The following is a 10,663-nucleotide window of genomic DNA, read 5'->3' as shown; positions in this document are numbered from 1 at the left end:
TGCTCGGATTACTGTTTCGGCCATGAGGATGTCACAATACGAAATTCGTCCTTTTTCGTGAAAGGTTGTGGGAGTGGCATTGCACTGTTCGGCAATAAAACAACGCTGATTATGAGGTTGTAAATATGAACGACAACTCGTGAAACTTTACACACACATCAGGCCGAGCAAATTTATAAATATATATATATATATATATATATATATATATATATATATACGGGGAGAGAGAGAGTGAAATTCATGTTACAACAAAAAAAACAAATTATTATTAAAACATATTATTTTTTAATTCCCCAGCCATTCTTTTTGTATTTATTTAATTACTCCGACTTTTACCTGCTGGTACGCTGTCCGGTGTGCCCTGTGAAATGAAAGGTGGCATTCTTTATTTATTTATTCATTTATTCATTCATAACTGACAGCCTCGCGCTCCGCTCGTGCCCGGGCGGAAGAGGTGCTCCAATTCGGCTTAACTGTGACACACGCCCGCCCTCCTCCCCCGGAACTTCCATTCGGTTAAACTTAGGGGCCGCTTGGCACCGCCCGTGCCCGGGGAAGGTGCTCCTCTTCGGCTTACTGTGACGCGAGCATGCCCTCCTCCTCCGGAGCTTCCATTCAGTTAAACTTAGGGGCCGCTTGAAACCGCCCGTGCCCGGGGAAGGTGCTCCTCTTCGGCTTACTGTGACGCGAGCATCCCCTCCTCCTCCGGAGCTTCCATTCGGTTAAACTTAGGGGCCGCTTGGAACCGCCCGTGCCCGTGGAAGGTGCTCCTCTTCGGCTTACTGTGACGCGAGCATGCCCTCCTCCTCCGGAGCTTCCATTCGGTTAAACTTAGGGGCCGCTTGGCACCGCCCGTGCCCGGGGAAGGTGTTCCTCTACGGCTTAACTGCCACGCACGCCGGCCGGAGCTCTGGTACGGTTCAAACTGCGCGAAACGTCGCCACCGATCGTGTCCGGGGGAACGTGCTCTTCTTCGTCCACTCTCCTCTTCGCCCACGCTCTTCTTCGGCGCACGCCGGCCGTCTAACTGCTCCAGCGCCCCGTCGTGCCGCTCGGCGAAACTACAATGCCCCCGAATATTTTTTAGACCCGCGAAGCACTGAACCCGCGAAAGGTGAACCGCGAAGTAGCGAGGGTTCACTGTATGTATAAGACCAAGACCTACAAAAAAGTCTCTTGGAGCAATGAGCTAGGTTTTACAGGAAGTCGGCCATTTTGAATTTACTTAAAAGGGGGCGGGTCACCACAATGGACTTTGTGTAGAAATTATTATTGGGGCCCGAGCAGCGACGGCGGCGAGGTCCCTATTGTTTTTGAAGAAATTATTATTAGGGCCCGAGCAGCGACCGCTACGAGGTCCCCATTGTTTTTGTGGAAATTATTATTATTTTTATTATTATTATTAGGGCCCGAGCAGTGACCGCTGCGAGGTCCCTATTGTTTTTCTAGAAATTGTTATTAGGGCCCGAGCTGCGACGGCTGCGAGGTCCCTATTGTTTTTGTAGAAAATATTATTACTTTTATTATTATTATTATTATTATTATTAGGGCCTGAGCAGCGACCGCTGCGAAGTCCCTATTGTTTTTGTAGAAATTATTCTTATTATTATTTTTCCGATTGTTCGATCGCATTTTTGACCCCCGAAACATGCACAAAAATTCACCAAACTTGGCAGTCTCATCGGGCATGGCGAAAAATTTGATATTTTAACGTCTAATATGAACAGGAAGTGAGTTATGAATTTTTGAAAGTCCGACTTTTGCCCTTTTTTGCATGTTTACAGGGGTCATTCTTTTGCACCCTGATCCTAAAGGCTTCATCTGATTGCCTTAAAATTCTGTCTGTAGCATCTGAAGACCTGGGACAAACACTGGGGCTAAAATTTTTTGTTTCCGAAATACTATATGACGGGGGCGGGGCTTCAAAGTTTTCACTTAAGATTTCCTTCGCCGCAATGGACAAAATGCTTAATAACTCTCCTGCACATGCTGCTAAAAATCCAAAACTTCACATGTACATAAAAAGTCTGTACCTGAAGACATCTATATGTTTATATTCAGTTATACACCTTGCGCCAATCAATATCATTTTTTACATTTTGACGTACTGCACGGTGCCCTTTTAACGAATCTGATTGAAAATTGGCTAGAAAAGACTCAAGACATTGATCTTACTCTATCCCTATTTTTGTGACTTTCCTTCGAAGGGCGTGGCTATTACGGTGCCGCAGAGTCTGATTATTCTCCGTGGCAACAAAAGTTCCTGCAAAATGATTCAGATGATCCATCTTCTCGAAATTTTTCACATTTGAGGATATTCAGGCCCTGAAGACGGCTGCCAACTTATTTTTGATCGCAGTGGTAGCGCCACCAACTGGTTAAAACAAATACAAATTATTTTCGTTGATGTTTTTCTCCGGGCAGGTGAACAAAATCTACCTTATATTTGCTCGGATGAGTGTTTAGGCCTTGAGCATGTCACAATACGAAAGTCTTTCGCCTTCTTCAGAGTGTCACATGATGCTGTCTTGTGACCCGTCTTTATCAGCTGATGTTCCATGAGGGCGTGACTTACCTGTCACAAGAATGAAGGCAAGTCACGCCCCCCGCTGTCCGTTCACTCCGCCAAGATGCTGGTCCAGGTGGTAGAGAGGATGAAGGCTCCCTTGTCTCTGTTCATGGTTTTTATGCCTCGCTTGCAGATCTCAATGGCCTCTCTGATCCAGCGCTGTTGTTTGTTCTCTTCTGTGCGGATGACCCTGCCCTTCTCCCGGTCCATGATGTGGTTTTCCCTTTTGCAGTGGTCAGTGATTGCTGATTTGTAATGTTCATGTTGTGCTTGTTCTTTTACTGCTCTGATTTTTTTCATTTTTTTGACAGGTAAGTCACACCCTCATGGAACATCAGCTCAAGACACCATCATGCGACACTCTGAAGAAGGCGAAAGACTCGCCGAAACATGTCAGGTAAAAAATTAACCTAAAACATAATTGTCTGCTTTTAATGAATCAGTCAAATATCAATAATAAGAAGACAAAATGAACCTAATACAAATAAATGAATGCTAAATAACTCCCCTGCACATGCTCCTAAAAATCCAAACCTTCACCTGTAAATAAAACGTCCCGACCTGAAGACATCGTAATGTTATTATTTTGTTATACACACAGTGCCGCCAAGTGGAATCAAAAATTTGTTTTTATTTTAATTTTCACGTACTGCACGGTGCCCTTTTGACGAATCCGACTGAAAATTAGTCAGAAAAGACTCAAGACAATGATCTTACTCTCTGCCGAATTTTGTGACGTTTTGGCAAAAGGCGTGGCTATTAAGGTGCTGAAAAGTCCGATTGTACTCTGTGGCAACAAAAGCTCCGGCAACATGACTCAGATGATCCTATCTTCTCGAAGTTGTACACATTTGAGGATACTTCAGCCCTGAAGACATCTACCAACTTATTTTACATCGTAGTAGTAGTGCCACCAACTGGTAAAAGCTAATACAAGTTATTTTCTTGGATGTTTTTCTCCGTGCAACTCAACAAGGTCGCCCTCATATATGCTCGGATGACTGTTTCGGCCATGAGGATGTCACAATACGAAATTCGTCCTTTTTCGTGAAAAGTTGTGGGAGTGGCATTGCACTGTTCGGCAATAAAACAAAGCTGATTATGAGGTTCTAAATATGAACGACAACTCGTAAAACTTTACACACACATCAGGCCGAGCAAATTTATCAATATTTTATACGTTAGTTGTGCAGCTTTTTTGAAATGGCTCGCCATGGCCCTCGAGAAATGTTAAAAAAAGCAGCTCTGGTTGAGTGTTTCACCTCGCTTTTTGTAAATTTTATGGAGTACAGTGAACCCTCGGTTATCGCGGTTAACGGGGACCGAGACCACCCGCGAAAACTGAAAATCCGCGAAGTAGCGGCGCACCTTCAAAAATGCTTAAAAAAAATAAACAATATATATAATAAATATATATATATATATATATATATATATATATATATATATATATATATATATATACGGGGAGAGAGAGAGTGAAATTCATGTTATAACAAAAAAACCAAATTATTATTAAAACGTATTATTTTTTTCTTCCCCAGCCATTCTTTTAGTATTTATTTAATTACTCCGACTTTTACCTGCTGGTACGCCGTCCGGTGTGCCCTGTGAAATGAAAGGTGGCATTCTTTATTTATTTATTCATTTATTCATTCATAACTGACAGCCTCGCGCTCCGCTCGTGCCCGGGCAGAAGAGGTGCTCCAATTTGGCTTAACTGTGACACACGCCCGCCCTCCTCCCCCGGAGCTTCCATTCGGTTAAACTTAGGGGCCGCTTGGCACCGCCCGTGCCCGGGGAAGGTGCTCCTCTTCGGCTTACTGTGACGCGAGCATGCCCTCCTCCTCCGGAGCTTCCATTCGGTTAAACTTAGGGGCCGCTTGGAACCGCCCGTGCCCGGGGAAGGTGCTCCTCTACGGCTTAACTGCCACGCACGCCGGCCGGAGCTCTGGTACGGTCCGAACCGCGCGAAACGTCGCCACCGATCGTGTCCGGGGGAACGTGCTCTTCTTCGTCCACTCTCCTCTTCGCCCACGCTCTTCTTCGGCGCACGCCGGCCGTCTAACCGCTCCAGCGCCCCGTCGTGCCGCTCGGCGAAACTACAATGCCCCCGAATATTTTTTAGACCCGCGAAGCACTGAACCCGCGAAAGGTGAACCGCGAAGTAGCGAGGGTTCACTGTATGTATAAGACCAAGACCTACAAAAAAGTCTCTTGGAGCAATGAGCTAGGTTTTACAGGAAGTCGGCCATTTTGAATTTACTTAAAAGGGGGCGGGTCACCACAATGGACTTTGTGTAGAAATTATTATTGGGGCCCGAGCAGCGACCGCGGCGAGGTCCCTATTGTTTTTGTAGAAAACATTATTACTTTTATTGTTATTATTATTATTATTATTAGGGCCTGAGCAGCGACCGCTGCGAAGTCCCTATTGTTTTTGTAGAAATTATTATTATTATTATTTTTCCGATTGTTCGATCGCATTTTTGACCCCCGAAACATGCACAAAAACTCACCAAACTTGGCAGTCTCATCGGGCATGGCGAAAAATTTGATATTTTAACGTCTAATATGAACAGGAAGTGAGTTATGAATTTTTGAAAGTCCGACTTTTGCCCTTTTTTGCATGTTTACAGGGGTCATTCTTTTGCACCCTGTTCCTAAAGGCTTCATCTGATTGCCTTAAAATTCTGTCTGTAGCATCTGAAGACCTGGCACAAACACTGGGGCTAAAATTTTTTGTTTCCGAAATACTATATGACGGGGGCGGGGCATCAAAGTTTTCACTTAAGATTTCCTTCGCCGCAATGGACAAAATGCTTAATAACTCTCCTGCACATGCTGCTAAAAATCCAAAACTTCACATGTACATAAAGAGTCTGTACCTGAAGACATCTATATGTTTATATTCAGTTATACACCTTGCGCCAATCAATATCATTTTTTACATTTTGACGTACTGCACGGTGCCCTTTTAACGAATCTGATTGAAAATTGGCTAGAAAAGACTCAAGACATTGATCTTACTCTATCCCTATTTTTGTGACTTTCCTTCGAAGGGCGTGGCTATTACGGTGCCGCAGAGTCTGATTATTCTCCGTGGCAACAAAAGTTCCTGCAAAATGATTCAGATGATCCATCTTCTCGAAATTTTTCACATTTGAGGATATTCAGGCCCTGAAGACGGCTGCCAACTTATTTTTGATCGCAGTGGTAGCGCCACCAACTGGTTAAAACAAATACAAATTATTTTCGTTGATTTTTTTCTCCGGGCAGGTTAACAAAATCTACCTTACATTTGCTCGGATGAGTGTTTAGGCCTTGAGGATGTCACAATACGAAAGTCTTTCGCCTTCTTCAGAGTGTCACATGATGGTGTCTTGTGGCCCGTCTTTATCAGCTGATGTTCCATGAGGGCGTGACTTACCTGTCACAAGAATGAAGGCAAGTCACGCCCCCCGCTGTCCGTTCACTCCGCCAAAATGCTGCTCCAGGTGGTAGAGAGGATGAAGGCTCCCTTGTCTCTGTTCATGGTTTTTATGCCTCGCTTGCAGATCTCAATGGCCTCTCTGATCCAGCGCTGTTGTTTGTTCTCTTCGGTGCGGATGACCCTGCCCTTCTCCCGGTCCATGATGTGGTTTTCCCTTTTGCAGTGGTCAGTGATTGCTGATTTGTAATGTTCATGTTGTGCTTGTTCTTTTACTGCTCTGATTTTTCATTTTTTTGACAGGTAAGTCACACCCTCATGGAACATCAGCTGATGAAGACGGGTCTCAAGACACCATCATGCGACACTCTGAAGAAGGCGAAAGACTCGCCGAAACATGTCAGGTAAAAAATTAACCTAAAACATAATTGTCTGCTTTTAATGAATCAGTCAAATATCAATAATAAGAAGACAAAATGAACCTAATACAAATAAATGAATGCTTAATAACTCCCCTGCACATGCTCCTAAAAATCCAAACCTTCACCTGTAAATAAAACGTCCCGACCTGAAGACATCTTAATGTTATTATTTTGTTATACACACAGTGCCGCCAAGTGGAATCAAAAATTTGTTTTTATTTTAATTTTCACGTACTGCACGGTGCCTTTTTGACGAATCCGACTGAAAATTAGTCAGAAAAGACTCAAGACAATGATCTTACTCTCTGCCGAATTTTGTGACGTTTTGGCAAAAGGCGTGGCTATTAAGGTGCTGAAAAGTCCGATTGTACTTTGTGGCAACAAAAGCTCCGGCAACATGACTCAGATGATCCTATCTTCTCGAAGTTGTACACATTTGAGGATACTTCAGCCCTGAAGACATCTACCAACTTATTTTACATCGTAGTAGTAGCGCCACCAACTGGTAAAAGCTAATACAAGTTATTTTCTTGGATGTTTTTCTCCGTGCAACTCAACAAGGTCGCCCTGATATATGCTCGGATGACTGTTTCGGCCATGAGGATGTCACAATACGAAATTCGTGATTTTTCGTGAAAAGTTGTGGGAGTGGCATTGCACTGTTCGGCAATAAAACAAAGCTGATTATGAGGTTCTAAATATGAACGACAACTCGTAAAACTTTACACACACATCAGGCCGAGCAAATTCATCAATATTTTATAAGTTAGTTGTGCAGCTTTTTTGAAATGGCTCGCCATGGCCCTCGAGAAATGTTAAAAAAAAGCAGCTCTGGTTGAGTGTTTCACCTCGCTTTTTGTAAATTTTATGGAGTACAGTGAACCCTCGGTTATCGCGGTTAATGGGGACCGAGACCACCCGCGAAAACTGAAAATCCGCGAAGTAGCGGCGCACCTTCAAAAATGCTTAAAAAAAATATACAATATATATCATAAATATATATATATATATATATATATATATATATATATATATATATATATATATATATATATATATATATATATATATATATATATATACGGGGAGAGAGAGAGTGAAATTCATTTTATAACAAAAAAACCAAATTATTATTAAAACGTATTATTTTTTTATTCCCCAGCCATTCTTTTTGTATTTATTTAATTACTCCGACTTTTACCTGCTGGTACGCCGTCCGGTGTGCCCTGTGAAATGAAAGGTGGCATTCTTTATTTATTTATTCATTTATTCATTCATAACTGACAGCCTCGCGCTCCGCTCGTGCCCGGGCGGAAGAGGTGCTCCAATTCGGCTTAACTGTGACACACGCCCGCCCTCCTCCCCCGGAACTTCCATTCGGTTAAACTTAGGGGCCGCTTGGCACCGCCCGTGCCCGGGGAAGGTGCTCCTCTTCGGCTTACTGTGACGCGAGCATGCCCTCCTCCTCCGGAGCTTCCATTCAGTTAAACTTAGGGGCCGCTTGGAACCGCCCGTGCCCGGGGAAGGTGCTCCTCTTCGGCTTACTGTGACGCGAGCATGCCCTCCTCCTCCGGAGCTTCCATTCGGTTAAACTTAGGGGCCGCTTGGAACCGCCCGTGCCCGGGGAAGGTGCTCCTCTTCGGCTTACTGTGACGCGAGCATGCCCTCCTCCTCCGGAGCTTCCATTCGGTTAAACTTAGGGGCCGCTTGGCACCGCCCGTGCCCGGGGAAGGTGCTCCTCTACGGCTTAACTGCCACGCACGCCGGCCGGAGCTCTGGTACGGTCCGAACCGCGCGAAACGTCGCCACCGATCGTGTCCGGGAGAACGTGCTCTTCTTCGTCCACTCTCCTCTTCGCCCACGCTCTTCTTCGGCGCACGCCGGCCGTCTAACCGCTCCAGCGCCCCGTCGTGCCGCTCGGCGAAACTACAATGCCCCCGAATATTTTTTAGACCCGCGAAGCACTGAACCCGCGAAAGGTGAACCGCGAAGTAGCGAGGGTTCACTGTATGTATAAGACCAAGACCTACAAAAAAGTCTCTTGGAGCAATGAGCTAGGTTTTACAGGAAGTCGGCCATTTTGAATTTACTTAAAAGGGGGCGGGTCACCACAATGGACTTTGTGTAGAAATTATTATTGGGGCCCGAGCAGCGACCGCGGCGAGGTCCCTATTGTTTTTGTAGAAATTATTATTAGGGCCTGAGCAGCGACCGCTACGAGGTCCCCATTGTTTTTGTGGAAATTATTATTATTTTTATTATTATTATTATTAGGGCCCGAGCAGTGACCGCTGCGAGGTCCCTATTGTTTTTCTAGAAATTGTTATTAGGGCCCGAGCTGCGACGGCTGCGAGGTCCCTATTGTTTTTGTAGAAAATATTATTACTTTTATTATTATTAATATTATTATTATTATTATTAGGGCCTGAGCAGCGACCGCTGCGAAGTCCCTATTGTTTTTGTAGAAATTATTATTATTATTATTTTTCCGATTGTTCGATCGCATTTTTGACCCCCGAAACATGCACAAAAACTCACCAAACTTGGCAGTCTCATCGGGCATGGCGAAAAATTTGATATTTTAACGTCTAATATGAACAGGAAGTGAGTTATGAATTTTTGAAAGTCCGACTTTTGCCCTTTTTTGCATGTTTACAGGGGTCATTCTTTTGCACCCTGATCCTAAAGGCTTCATCTGATTGCCTTAAAATTCTGTCTGTAGCATCTGAAGACCTGGGACAAACACTGGGGCTAAAATTTTTTGTTTCCGAAATACTATATGACGGGGGCGGGGCTTCAAAGTTTTCACTTAAGATTTCCTTCGCCGCAATGGACAAAATGCTTAATAACTCTCCTGCACATGCTGCTAAAAATCCAAAACTTCACATGTACATAAAAAGTCTGTACCTGAAGACATCTATATGTTTATATTCAGTTATACACCTTGCGCCAATCAATATCATTTTTTACATTTTGACGTACTGCACGGTGCCCTTTTAACGAATCTGATTGAAAATTGGCTAGAAAAGACTCAAGACATTGATCTTACTCTATCCCTATTTTTGTGACTTTCCTTCGAAGGGCGTGGCTATTACGGTGCCGCAGAGTCTGATTATTCTCCGTGGCAACAAAAGTTCCTGCAAAATGATTCAGATGATCCATCTTCTCGAAATTTTTCACATTTGAGGATATTCAGGCCCTGAAGACGGCTGCCAACTTATTTTTGATCGCAGTGGTAGCGCCACCAACTGGTTAAAACAAATACAAATTATTTTCGTTGATGTTTTTCTCCGGGCAGGTGAACAAAATCTACCTTATATTTGCTCGGATGAGTGTTTAGGCCTTGAGCATGTCACAATACGAAAGTCTTTCGCCTTCTTCAGAGTGTCACATGATGCTGTCTTGTGACCCGTCTTTATCAGCTGATGTTCCATGAGGGCGTGACTTACCTGTCACAAGAATGAAGGCAAGTCACGCCCCCCGCTGTCCGTTCACTCCGCCAAGATGCTGGTCCAGGTGGTAGAGAGGATGAAGGCTCCCTTGTCTCTGTTCATGGTTTTTATGCCTCGCTTGCAGATCTCAATGGCCTCTCTGATCCAGCGCTGTTGTTTTGTTCTCTTCTGTGCGGATGACCCTGCCCTTCTCCCGGTCCATGATGTGGTTTTCCCTTTTGCAGTGGTCAGTGATTGCTGATTTGTAATGTTCATGTTGTGCTTGTTCTTTTACTGCTCTGATTTTTTTCATTTTTTTGACAGGTAAGTCACACCCTCATGGAACATCAGCTCAAGACACCATCATGCGACACTCTGAAGAAGGCGAAAGACTCGCCGAAACATGTCAGGTAAAAAATTAACCTAAAACATAATTGTCTGCTTTTAATGAATCAGTCAAATATCAATAATAAGAAGACAAAATGAACCTAATACAAATAAATGAATGCTTAATAACTCCCCTGCACATGCTCCTAAAAATCCAAACCTTCACCTGTAAATAAAACGTCCCGACCTGAAGACATCGTAATGTTATTATTTTGTTATACACACAGTGCCGCCAAGTGGAATCAAAAATTTGTTTTTATTTTAATTTTCACGTACTGCACGGTGCCCTTTTGACGAATCCGACTGAAAATTAGTCAGAAAAGACTCAAGACAATGATCTTACTCTCTGCCGAATTTTGTGGCGTTTTGGCAAAAGGCGTGGCTATTAAGGTGCTGAAAAGTCCGATTGTACTCTGTGGCA

This window comes from Idiotropiscis lumnitzeri, unplaced genomic scaffold (assembly GCF_059441095.1).
Source record: "Idiotropiscis lumnitzeri isolate Australia: NSW breed Sydney's pygmy pipehorse unplaced genomic scaffold, RoL_Ilum_1.0 HiC_scaffold_31, whole genome shotgun sequence".
NCBI classification, from domain to species: domain Eukaryota; kingdom Metazoa; phylum Chordata; class Actinopteri; order Syngnathiformes; family Syngnathidae; genus Idiotropiscis; species Idiotropiscis lumnitzeri.
This window is presented reverse-complemented; position numbering follows the sequence as displayed.